General features: G+C 39.8%; 1 protein-coding gene across 1 annotated transcript in view; it reads left to right on the top strand.

Annotated features, from left to right (window-relative positions):
* The first annotated feature begins 11,700 nt into the window (after positions 1-11,700).
* Positions 11,701-13,537, top strand: part of LOC143286918 (oxysterol-binding protein-related protein 8-like) — an 82,324-nt gene continuing 80,487 nt past the window's right edge. The window contains exon 1 of the mRNA XM_076594867.1: positions 11,701-11,828. The gene's annotated coding sequence lies outside the window, so the exon portion shown is untranslated. The remainder of the gene's footprint in view (positions 11,829-13,537) is intronic.

Genomic DNA, 13,537 nt, shown 5'->3' with positions numbered 1-13,537 from the left:
TCATTTGTGCAGAAAGACGACCAGTACTGCCTTTTCGCTTGTGCGTTAACACTATTTGCTTTATTTTTAGCCTTTTTCATCTCTAAATGATTTGGGATGGATTGTACTTTTAAGTATATTTTGAATTTTGACTTCTTTTCTTTCTTTGCTGCTTCACAAGCCTCATTCCACCAGATATTACCAGAGTGCTTATGATCTTTAACCGATTTGTACTTGGGTATAGATTCATTTGCAGCGGTGATGACTACATTTGTAAATGTCGAATATAAACTGTTGATGTCTGTATCGTTTATGTTGCAAATTTGAAACGATGAAAGTAAACTTGTGAATTTATCCCAGTTCGCATGTCGGTAATTATATTTTGGGATCTTATCCTCGTTTGGATCTATTGACTGAGGCATTTTAGATTCAAGTCTTATTATAATAGGCAAATGATCACTATTAAGAGTGTCATCCAGTGTATTCCAGTCACATATTGGTGCCAGATCTGGTGAGATTAAAGTGAGATCTATGGCAGTTGCTCTATGACTTGGATTGTCTGGTATCCGTGTTATTCTGCCATCGTTAAGTAGGTATAAAGAAGTATCTACAATGTTTTCAATAAAACGATTGCTAGTGATCGACTGGCAGTCTTTCTCCCAAAATGGCGAGTGTGCATTGAAGTCTCCCGTGATGAGAACTTTTTTGTCCTGGTCTGTCCGTAATGTTCGAATCCACTCTGTATTAAAGTCATTTGGACCCTGAGGTAGGTATACAGAAATGACAGTTAAGAGTGAAGAATTATACTGGACTTTTACAGCACAAGAATGAATATTTGGTATATCTGGTGGAACGGGGCTGGGGCATGGAGTGTACTTGACCCCTTCTCGAATGTATATAGCTGTGCTGATTTTCTCATTGGTATCCACCTTCTGATGTAATGGCGGAAAGTAATAGTGATCAAATTTAGGAAGTTTATCTCGCTTTACATTTAGAGATTGAAGGGCTAGCAACTGGTAATTATGATTCGCCAGATGCTGCACTAAGTGATCACAGTTTGTACCAATAGATCGACAGTTCCACTGAAACACATTTAGGTTGTTGTTGACCGTCATTGCTCGAGAAAGTTCAGTGATTGTCTATTGTTGATCACAGTTCCAAAAAGTTAACTAATTTAACGCAACACAAAAAAATACATTAAACTATAATACCAAAAATAATAATAATAAAGGAATTTAAAAAAAAAAATATATATATATATATATATATAATAATCGGTAGGTGTGTGTGTGTGTGTGCGTGCGTGCGTGTGTGTGTGTGCGCGCGCGCGCGTGTGTGTGTGTTTTGAAAAAAATCTTTCTTTAAAGGATAATGAGTGTATGATGGGCGGTTTAAGGTAGAATTAGATAAGCGGCGTCCGTGCGTACGCGCGGGTGTGTGTGTAGGTATGTGGGTGTATGTATGTTTTAAAAAAGATATTTCTTCAAAGGATTATGAGCGTGTGGTGTGCAGTTGAAGGTAGAACTGGACATTCGGCGTACGTGCGTGCGTTTGTGTGCATATGTGTGTCAAGTTAGTGTGTGTGTGTGTGTGTGTGTGTGTGTGTGTGTGTGTGTGCGCGTGCGAGTGTGTGTGTGTGTGTGTGTGTGTGTGTGTGTTTGTGTGTGTGTTTAAAAACTCGTTTTCATAGTATTATGAGTGTGTGATGAGCAGTTTATGGTAGACTTGAATATGCGGCGGGCGGACGTGCTTGTGTGTGTGTCTGTGTGTGTCTGTGTGTGTTAGAGAAAGACAGGGAGAGAGAGTGGGGGGGAGAAACGAAACAGAAACGGCAGGTAGGCGAAACAGGACATAGAGTCAAACTCTCATGACGCCACTGAGGGTGTCAGCACGATCAAAGAGTAGGCGAAACGGGAACAGGGAGTAGGCGAACTAGACCTTCTCCAGATAGATGCGTGTTTTTTGTCTCTCTTTCTCTATACCTCTCAGCCCTGGAATAGCCAGCCCTTTCTGCGATCGGCTTGGTGATAGTAAACAGTATGATTTGGGTCTTTTACCCCATCCCTCTGTTTCTGTTTGTTTGTCTGCCTGTCAGTCTGTCTTACTCTTCTCTACCTCTGTGTGTGAGCATGCGTGTGTGTGCGTGTGTGTGTGTGTGTGTGTGTGTGTGTGTGTGTGTGTGTGTGTGTGTGTGTGCGTGCGCGCGCGCGCGTTGTGCGTGTGTGTATTTCTCTGTATCATCATTCAAGATTAACGCGTCAGGAGAGAAAGAGAGAGAACACTGAACACTGAACACTGAAATGTTAATGTCATTAGCTGAAAAGCTCAGGTGACATAGTAGGTGCTAATCAGATCAAAATGGTGCAAAATAGTTTAAAATGGAATAGAAAGAGAGAGAGAGAGAGAGAGAGAGAGAGAGAGAGAGTTGAAAAAACAAACAAACCAACTAACAACAAGAGAGGCAAGGCCTTCAAGACTCACTTGTGATACACTTTAAAAAAAAATCTAATCGTTAAAATGTATTCTGTACTTGTTATTATAAAGCTTCGGGTTAAAAGAAAAAGAAGAAAAAAAAAGTCCTAACGGCAGATTCGAACCCCGCGTGTTCGGATGAGAAGAAACTGTCTTATCCATTACACTATCGTGGCTCCTTAACTGACTTTCAAAAATATAATATTTAAACATGCTTTTTTTAAAGGGCAATAAATCGATTGCGGTATTCGCAGTGAGAACGCTGTTCAAATCATACCATTCTAGTGTATCTTGGGCATTCAAAAAATCTTTAAGGACAATTAAAAATTCTTTTTAAGTCTGCGGTAAATGAGACGTGGCTATCGCCGCAATCGCACTGCAACATTTAGCCGTTTTCTCTGGATCTAGATAGATGTACAAGTTTAGTTACACCCGGTTGACACGGCCTATTCAATTTCTCTTTCAACACCCGGTTGACACGGCCTATTCAATTTCTCTTTCATGTTCATTCTAGTTTTATAGTTTTAAAGTTGATATGAAAATTGAGTATTTTGTTAAACTAATAACATGTAGAGCCAAGTACAAGTACTTCTAAACATTGTATGAAGTGAAAAGGACTTCATTTTGAGAAAAATCAAGACTGGAAATATTTGCGTTTCATCAATTCAAGGGTATTAACTCTCATGGTTTATCATTTTTAACTGTGAATTCCGACTGATTCTATGGATATCTTTATGGCAGTTTGGGGCATAATCCAGTAAGTGATGAGGCGTTCACAAATCTTTCTCTGAATAAATATTTAACGGTCTCCTTCTCCAGCTTAATATCACATGTTATCGTGTATTGTCGATTGAATACAGGATTGAACGGGCAGGTCAACAACTTGACACAAAATGGCGTCGTTCGCCAGTTCGCGAAGAATATGAGCACGCGCTTTGAATATGTATAAATATGTGTACGCAACTGATTTTTGCCCATGACTTTCAGGGCTCAGCCAATAGATCTATAAAGTCCACTCGTCGTATTGATTTTAGTATTTTCCGAAAAGGACCACTTGGGCAAATGAACATAGTGAAAGCCCTGTACACTGAGAGTAAAACACACAAGCTTTTTATGTATTGAGTATAATTTCAAAATGTAATGTTTAAGATGAGAAAGATCAGTTTAAAGCAAATTAAGTCCCGTAGCATTAATTACAGATTAATTTCCCTTTTTTACTATCTGCACCAAAACGTTTGCAAAATAATATAACTCCCATGCTTAGCAAAAGAAATTCCTGTTTGAACAAAAAAATGATAAAAATGACTGCTCTTGTTGTGTCAGAATATCATATGAAAGTGCCAAGTTTAGAGAATAAAAAATATATAAATATAACAGTAAATGCAGTTTGCATATAATCTGGCTTCTTTTTTTAATTTTTTTGTGCCCATCCCAGAGGTGCAGTATTGTTTTAAACAAGATGACTGGAAAGAACTGAATTTTTCCTATTTTATGCCTAATTTGGTGTCAACTGACAAAGTATTTGCAGAGAAAATGGCAATGTTAAAGTTTACCACGGACACACACACACACACACACACACACACACACACACACAGACAACCAAACACTGGGTTAAAACATAGACTCACTTTGTTTACACAATTGAGTCAAAAAATCAGTAATGCATTCTGCAGATAAGTGTATCAGCATCAGAACGCACATCGGAAGGCATACGCTCACAGCGCGGCATGCCCCTAGGCCTGTTTTAATTAACTCCTTGAGTGCCACAGTACGTATCACCTATGTGCACAGTAACGTCACTGATGAAGGGAAATAATTATGGAAGGCTGAAAATTCACACAGTTTATCTAGAGTGGTATATCTCCAAACCATTTTCTCAGTTGTAGGCTTATTCTTTTGAAAAGTTGTATGACTCGAAACACCACTTTCTGCTGTTTTTTTCTTCTGCTCCAGCACTGAAGGGGTTAAAGTGGTGCGCGATAAAAGCCAAAAGCCTACTATTTCAGCATGCCAGGGCATCTGGCAATTTCGATGGCATCATGTTCTGAAAAAAAGCATGAAAAGTGTGTGTGTGTGTGTGTGTGTGTGTGTGTGTGTAATACGCGTAGTCTCTGAATCTGTTTTATATTATTGTGCGCTAAATCATTATTTTTCTTCTTTCTTTTGTGAGTTATTGCGCGCGCGCGCGCCTGTGTGTGTTTGATGTTTATTGTAAAGCGCTTTGAGCTGTCTTCAAGGGAGGAAAGTGCGCAACAAATGTCCATTATTATTATTATTATTATTATTATTATTACTACTATTATTATTAACCATGGTATGATACACGGAAAGGGTTCAGTCATTGTCGCAACAAAAATATTCTGGTGGTGATAAATAATACCCCCACCCACCCAATCCTGCTGGACTATTAGCAAAAATATCAGAACATGACCAGCTCCCCGTTCAGTGAAGGAAACGACACTTTTCACCAAGAAAATGCTATCTGGAACAACTACCTACTGGTATTGCTACTACCATCACTGCTGCTGCTACAAACAACAACAACAGTTACAGTAATAATAATAATGATTAAAATGATGATGATGATAATAATAATGATAAGAAGAAAAAGAATGAGAATGAGAATTACGACGACAACAACAATATCATCAATAGATGACGATGATGATGAATGGTGATGATGATGATGGAAATGATAGTGATGATGATGACAGTGATGATGACGATGATTATTGTGATGATGATGATGATGATGACGATGACGACGATGATGATGAAGAAGAAGATGACGATAATGATGATGCAAACTGACGGTAAAAACCAATGCAGGAATCGGTGTGAAAGCCAGTCTTGATCAATTAATAACTAATTCCGTCCCTTGTAAAAAAATTGCCTTGACTTGTCTAAATGACTTTGGTGGTGACTCGTCACTCGTGACGTCATGGTGGTGCTGACGTCAGCAGGTGATCCGGCAGCAGCAGCAGCAGCAGCCCTCCAAGCACCGAAAGGAGGTGGTGGCAGGGGGCAGCCGGCCGGGGATCTGGGTCAGCGGGGAGGGGGAAGGGGACGGCGACGGCGACGGCGACGGGGGCACTGTCACGGAGCCCGAGCTGTACGAGCGGGAGAGCAGCGGCATCAACATCCTGCGACAGTTCAGCTCCAGGCCTCCCAGGCTGAAGATGGTGGACGAAACCATGGATCTGCACTGAGCAAAGGCTTGAGGTCGCTGCTGTTCGGGAGGGTGCGGAGGGGGGAGGAGAAGAGGGCGGGGGAGGAGGGGGGGACATAGACAAACAAAAAAAAGCACACAAAAAAACAACAAAACAACAACAAAAAAACAAAACAAAACAAAACACACACACAAAAGGCAACAACAACAACATGAAAAGCGCGGGAGGTTTTGTTGTTGTTGTTGTTTTTTCCTTAATGGTTTCAGATTGGATGAGAGGATGGGTGTTTGTTTTAAGAAGAGTTTGGGGCTGGGGAAAGGTTGGGAGGGGGCGGAGGGGGAGGGGGGCGGGGTTGGAGGGCGGTTGGAGAGACCCAATAGCGCGAACAGTCCCAAAGCGGCGAGCACTAAGTCTCAAAGCGCAACTTGACCCGAAAACGCGAACTTCTGGACAGTCCCAAAAAGCACGTCCTGATAGAGATCAAAAACGTGAGCACATTTATTATTATTATTATTACTGTTATTATCATCATTGTCGAAAATGCGCATTGGTGAAGTGAGCGGGGTTTTTGTTTGTTTGTTTTTTTGTTTTTTTTTTTGTTGTTTTTTTTTTTAACATACAGCTGTTGTTTTAGTTACGAAATGGCATTCTCTTAATGGAAGTCATCTAAATGCTTTTACGCTGTAAGTCTGTGTGTGTGAGTGTGTGTGTGTGTATGCAAATTTGACATATATTGTCTAACTATTTTGTTTAAAAATCTAGTAACAGCAATGCTAACAATTATTTTACCGTGTATCGACACAGACACATAGACTACGTGCAAAAGGTATACGGTAAATTCTTTGTTATCAATGCTCCGGCTAGCCATTCGCGCTTCGGTGACGTAAGCCTTCGGCGCTTTTGAACTATCCTGGGGCGCGCTTTTGAGCTACGGACTCGTGCACAAGCGGTGTTGGGTAAACGTTTTAGTTCGTGCTTTTTGATTGCAGGCAAAATTGGGTCCGTTCGGAACATTTCTCTTTTTCTTTTTTTTTCTTTGTGTGTGTGTGTGTGTGTGTGTGTGTGTGTGTTAGGTTTTCGATACGCTTGATTCAGAATTCTGATCATTCCGTCCGTTCCAATTGACTGAGTTTATTTTGATTGATCGGTCCGACTTTGATTAATAAAGTTGATATTTTTAGATTCAAGAATCATCGCGGATGGCTTAAAATCAATACGGCTTTGCATCAGTTAAGTGGTTACTTCCGGGTACATCCTAGTTGTGAAATTATAATGTGTTATACATTGTGTTGCAAACACCTTAACATCATATCCGGGCTTGTTTGATGCTATGTATTTACTTATTTATTTATTCATGCATTTATTATTGAGTGATTAGTATGGCGTCAGTTAATGTCAGAAGGTGGAAACTGGTTCGTCAACTGACAGCGGCAAAGTGTCCAGTGATGTCCAGTTTGTTACTGGCGCAGGACTACAGAGAATTCTGACAACCCAGGTGATATAAAACTATTGACGTGAAATAAAACCATTCAAACCGTACCTTTTTTTCTATCTTTTTTTTTTCAAAGAGAGATTAATAAAGTTACATTTCTCATTTTGATAAGGAGAGCTTCCTTTCGTACCCAGACTTCCAGAAAGAGGCTGTGGATGCAGTCGTAAAGGCTTTGATTACAGAGTACAAAATACTTCATGATCTAAATTCACGTGTCAAACAATATAAAATACATCAAATACATAAAATGTGTTGATGTTTAATTGATATAAACCTCACATACAATTTCCACAATCCTACTCATGCAATGACCACAGTCTCACAGTCATTCAATATGAATACACGAAAGTCATAAAAAAACAACAACTTCAATGTAAAGTGGATGTGAACCTCATGCACAATAATAATCATTATACATACGCAATAATCACAGTTATGCACATGCATTTATCACAGTAAGGGAACAAGCATACACATATACAACGATTAAAACAAAGAAGCAATTAGTTATTAAAGCTCGACCAGAGATATCGGGTATGGATCTCAGTTCAGGTTGTCCTGTCTTCTTATCATTCTGATCCCAGACAAAGTCACGTTTTCAACAAATCTCGACAAGAGAGAAAACAAAAGGCACAATAGACTGTTTTCTTGACATCTGTCGTACAAGAGAATTTATCCCGTAGTTCCAGGACGTCCCAACCACTCCTAATTCTTTTCAGAGAGGTGACCTGTCATTCCGATCCCTGATCGTTCCGTCCCAAGTGTATCATAATCGTGTTTCTGTTTACTGTCGTGATCAAGTTTCCGTTGTGGTTCTGTTACAGTTTGTTTTGTGTGATAAACCTAGTGGTCCGTTACTTTCGTTTTGATGATTTGCTATTTGTTGTCTTTATATATACAACAAACTGTTCATTATTGTTAGCATTAGTTCTTTACGTAATTAAAAACCTTCCATATTTTAAGAATGTGTTTGATTGTATCTGCTTTCTTAACTTTTAGTTTGCTCCATTCTTTTGTTTTATCAGCTGAATGCGTCATATTGGTTGTAGAACCAGTTGGGTGTTGTTTTTGAGAAAATAAGCAAACGATAGTTACGTTGTCTTTCAAAGAAACGGCTTAATTCATGCACTGGAAAAAATCGGCAAACGATTTTCATATTTGCAGCTCGCATTCTACATTTGGTAACAGCTATGGTGGATTTGAAGGGACAATATAATTTGGTGGGGAAAAAAAACAGCTGTGTATCATCTCAAAGACTTATCAGCAACGACAACCTGCTGTGCGCACGTGAACACGAATGGTTTGGTGATGAATTTCGGAACCAGAAGTCTAGGAAGAGAACTGTCCACAAGACACCTGTTTGTTGGTGTTTACATTGGCTGGAGCGGGATTGGAGTGGTGTGGAGGGTCAGAGGGAGGGGTGGAGGAGGGGCGAAAGGCGAGAGGGTTATCATAACTGAACTGTTTTCATAAGAGCGATCTCTTTCATTCAGTGTCAACATTTGTGTCGGGCCAAGATTTCATTTCGTTCTTTTGTATGGATGGGATTTCTAAATGAACGATCATGATTATCCTTGTAGCCCATATGATATTATATAAAAAAATATATATTATTCTTATATATATTGTATGATAGTCGTGTTCGACAATGACAATCAGAACATCAGAGGAGGTAACTACGGTCCCCACTATCAGGGTTAGAATTAAAATGTTTGATTACAGTGGAGAGTGTCTTACCCAAGTTACATCCCCACTTTCTCGGCCAAGAGGGTTTTAGGATAGTCGGGATGGGGTGGTTCCCAAAGGCCAACTAGCCCCCAAGGCTGCAGCACTAAGACTAAGAGCCAGTGCAATTTTGCTTCCTAGTTTGAGAGTCATAGTCTTACACAAAAGACTAAGCTATAAATGATTTCCCATTGCAATAGAGAAACCATAGATAATACAGCTCTCACTTTGCTGTTGGCCCAATTGTAAACTTGTTTCAATCTGAGATATAAGCTATAACCGTGATATGAACACACATCAGCAGATGACCTGCTTGCCTACTCATCCGTCGGACGCGACAGGAACATCTAGATATATAGTATGAAGATTGCAAAAAACCTGAAAACCTGTCATGTGATACAATTTAAAAAGAAACAAAGAGGAAGAAGAAAAGGCGACAGTATCATATTAAAATTCATGTATTTTTTTATGAACACATTCATTTCTGTTTATGCATCTGTGAGGTTTTAGCCCATGATAAAAAGATATATCATTGATGTGGGTTTTTAATGTGGTTTTTATCTTGTATTGAAGTTCTAACATGGCCTTTTTTAATATATGTTATTTTTTTCTCCAATATTAACTACCCACGAAAACATGCATACATATATATACACACACGTGTGCAGGGGGGGCGGGGGGGGGGGGGGGGGGGATTCTGAATAACTACGATTTGTACTGTTGTGTTTATTCATAAAAATCACGCTCTTCAAGAATTATGAATTAGTTCCAATATTGATGCCATTAATGATGAGGTGTTTTTGTTTTTTTCGAAAAAATTAGATAAGTGATGACAGTGTGTCAATATTTTATAAAGGTCTGCATGCAGTATTGTGTGGTTATTATGTGATAACGTGGTATTGTTACAGTCGCATTGACATATTTTGTATTGATATTATTACACTGGCATTGACATCTTTTGTACTGATATTGTTACAGTGGAATTGGCATCTTTTGTACCTATATTGTTACAGTGGCATTGACATCTTTTGTAGTGATACTGTTTCTGTGGCATTGACACCTTTTTAGTGATACTGTTACAGTGGCATTGACATCTTTTGTCGTGATATTGTTACACTGGCACTGGCATTTGTGTAATGACATTGTTGCACTGGCATTGGCATTTTTGTAATGAAATTGTTTCAGTGGTATAGACATAGTTTGTGTTGATATTGTTACAGTGATATTGACATGCTTTGTAGCGATATTGTTTCACTGACATTGACATTTTTGTAGTGAGATTGTTACAGTGGCATTGACATGTTCTGTATTGTAACGTCTTATTTTTACCGTGAATTAAAGTCTGTTCGGTTCATTTTCCCTTGTGTTTGGGTGGTGGTTTTACTATTATAGCTTCACATCTCTCTCTCCGTCACCCCCTCCCCCCACCCCACCCACCCACCTCCCTCCCTCACACTCTCTGTCTGTCTGTCTGTCTCTCTCTTTCTCTCTCGTTACAGCAACTCAACTGGTCACATTGATTTTACAAAAAGTGGGTTAAACAAGCTAGCATGCTGTAAACCTGTCTTTTTCTCTTACTGTTCAGAGTATTTTTCACGCAGTACATAATATCAGATTAAATGAAAACACGGAAACAAAAAACAATTGTTAATTGATGAGTTTGTTTTTGATACAGTCATAATGATTGGTGAGCACGGGGACGAGATGTTGGTATTGATATTCTTGAATTGTTTACAGTCTTCTGGTGTATGCTGCGTAACTTGTTATTGTCAGAATATGTTATTAGTTTCAAGACAAAGCTATAAGTTGTCCCAGTCGTAAATGATGCATCTCAGTTGCAGTTAAATGTTTCGGGGGTTAAAAATCTCTCTCTCTCTCTCTCTCTCTCTCTCTCTCTCTCTCTCTCTCTCTCTCTCTCTCTCTCTCTCTCTCTCTCTCTCTCTCTCCGGCTCTCTAAAACTCTCTCTCTCAATGGGTTAGTAGAAAAATTGTTGTATACTCGGTTACCGTCAATGAATAAGATATATTCATTCTCATTAATATCTCTTGTGTGTACTGTAGTGCACAACGCACACACACACACACACACACACACACACACAGACACACACCATGCCCCCTCCACACACACCACCACCACCACACACACACCAACACACACACACACACACACACACACACCACCGCCGCCGCGGCCACCACCACCACCACAACCTACATACAGAGATACGCCCCCCACCCACCCACCCCCGTCTAAATCACCTCACACCCACCCCTCAACAGACACACACACACACACACACAAACAAACACACACACACACACACACACACACACACACACACACACGCTATCCCCCCTCCACACGCACAGGCACCACCACCACTATCCCACCCCACCCCCCACCCCACCCCCCAACCCTTCTCCGGCCTCCCACAGTACCCCGTCCACACACACACACACACATCGCCTGTCACCACCATCGTGTATAAATAGCTGGTGTTGTAAAACGGATTTGGTGCAATGTATATGGTCCTAAGTAAGAACGGAATCCTTCATTGTCCAGCAATGTTCAGAGTTGCTGTGCGCCACCAAGAATGTCGGCGACGCGGCCGCACTGACTCAAATGACGTGCCGTTAAACAGCCACTTCACAACAATTTACGTCTTATCAAATATTATGCTGGTCTCAATTACACCATCATGGTAACAAGACAACGTTTTCATTGGCCATTTGAAATCCTGATTGCCACAGGAGAATGTACATTGGAAAGCGGAAAGTAAAGCATTCCCCCCATCAGAACCCCACAGACGGGATGCATCCTCTTCAGGGCCTCATGCGCAGATGATGTTGGAAAGCTGACTTCCGGGTGGTTTTTAACGCTGATTCCCAACCTCTCGTCTGCTAATTTCGATCACCAGAACACCGATTTGAGCCATGCCTGACATCTAAGAGAATGTGGGTTTTACATAACCGTCTACTTTGAGGTTTGTGTACAATTGCAATTCATTCTGTTTGACGAAATGTCACTGATATGTAGAGATTGGTTGTTGTTTTTCTCTTTGGAATCTAAATATACAATGTGCATTCAGTTCAAGATTTTGATGCCGAAATTGTTAACTCGGCACTGTCACTCTGAGCAGTCCCAAAGATACCTTGTGTAACCGGGTCTGGTGAGAAAGTACTGGTTGTATCTGGTAAGAAATTCCTAGACTAATACTGTAGTTTTTTTCTTTTAATTTTTCTCGTGTTTTTTTTGTTGTTGTTTTTGTAATTAAAATTTAGTGAGCACACATTATATCAATGCATGTCCACATCCGTACGAAGTCAACAAGTTGTTCGTTTCAAATAGGTCAGGTGGAAAACTAAAATACTAGGAACTGTCTTAAACCACATGTATTTTGTTCGCGCACACTATTTCTCAAATCTTTCAGTTAACTCATCTATCCCCAAATACAATAACTGAATAAGGGTGCAGAAGAATAAACTGAAAGGTTTATTTTTATTTTATATTTCAGTATAATTTTATCCAGAGCATGGATTTTTTATCAGTGTCAGCACATGTTGTGTTCAAATTGACACATATTTCAGAATGTCTGTGGATTCATTTAAATTTGTATGGGTCATCGCAGCCTCATGTTAGTCACACTGCATTTTGTTTTTCTTGTTTCATCTTCAGGAGGAAACATCACTGCATATGGACAAAACCATATATGCTACTCCACATCTGCTAGGCAGAAGTCTCACAAGTAGCAAAGCCCAATACATATCATCAGGCATTGAGTGGATGCATTTCAATCAAAGTGGATTTCTTTTGTAGAATTTTGCCATAGGACAACAGATGTTGCCATGGGCTCTTTTTCAGTGATCCAGTTGCAGGCTTCACATGGGGGCTTGGTTTATCGTCTCATAAGAATGACTGTATGCTCAATTTGATTTTCCAGTCAAACTCTGAAGAAAGGGAGAGAGCTGGATTTGAACCCAGATTTTCATGGACACAGTATTGGCACATAAGCATCATCGCCGTTCTGCCACCTTCCTTATTCACACTGATTCACCACTCAACTATTGCCTATGTGTGTGTGCAGTGTGTGTGTGTGTGTGTGTGTGTGTGTGAACATGTTTGTGTGTGTGTGTGCTAATGTGTGAACATGTGTTTGTGAATGCTTGTGCACATATGTCTGCAATGATGACACAAGATAAAACCATTGAAACAATATGAAGTTGACACCATTTCACACACACACACACACACACACACACACACACACACACAAAACACCAACAGGGAACCACAGAACTTTATGTGCATTTGTCTGTACAAGAGGTGTACCACTTACTAGAAAAAGCATCATGGAGTAAAGTCAGGGGAGTATACCAGCAAAATGGCAAAGTTTTAAATAAAAGTATAAATAATATTCAACAACTGGAATCTGTCAATCAGTCAAATAAATTCAGTAATTTAATCAGATTAAGGCAAATTCAGGCATTATCAAACAGGATAAAGCTGAATGCTCTTATAACAAAGTTCAGCAGAGATGTTAAATGCATATGTGGAGAACCTATTTCAGAGTCAGAGTCTGAAATCGCTTTTACCAAACTTCTTGGAAAATTCTTGTGAATGTATTTTTGACAAATTCAAGATGTTATCTGCTATAGCAGAAGGTTTGCTGCATAGTCCAATTGGACATTTGTT

This window comes from Babylonia areolata, chromosome 10 (assembly GCF_041734735.1).
Source record: "Babylonia areolata isolate BAREFJ2019XMU chromosome 10, ASM4173473v1, whole genome shotgun sequence".
NCBI lineage: Eukaryota > Metazoa > Mollusca > Gastropoda > Neogastropoda > Buccinidae > Babylonia > Babylonia areolata.
The sequence above is the reverse complement of the archived record's forward strand: the minus strand, read 5'-3'. Positions and strand labels throughout refer to the sequence as shown.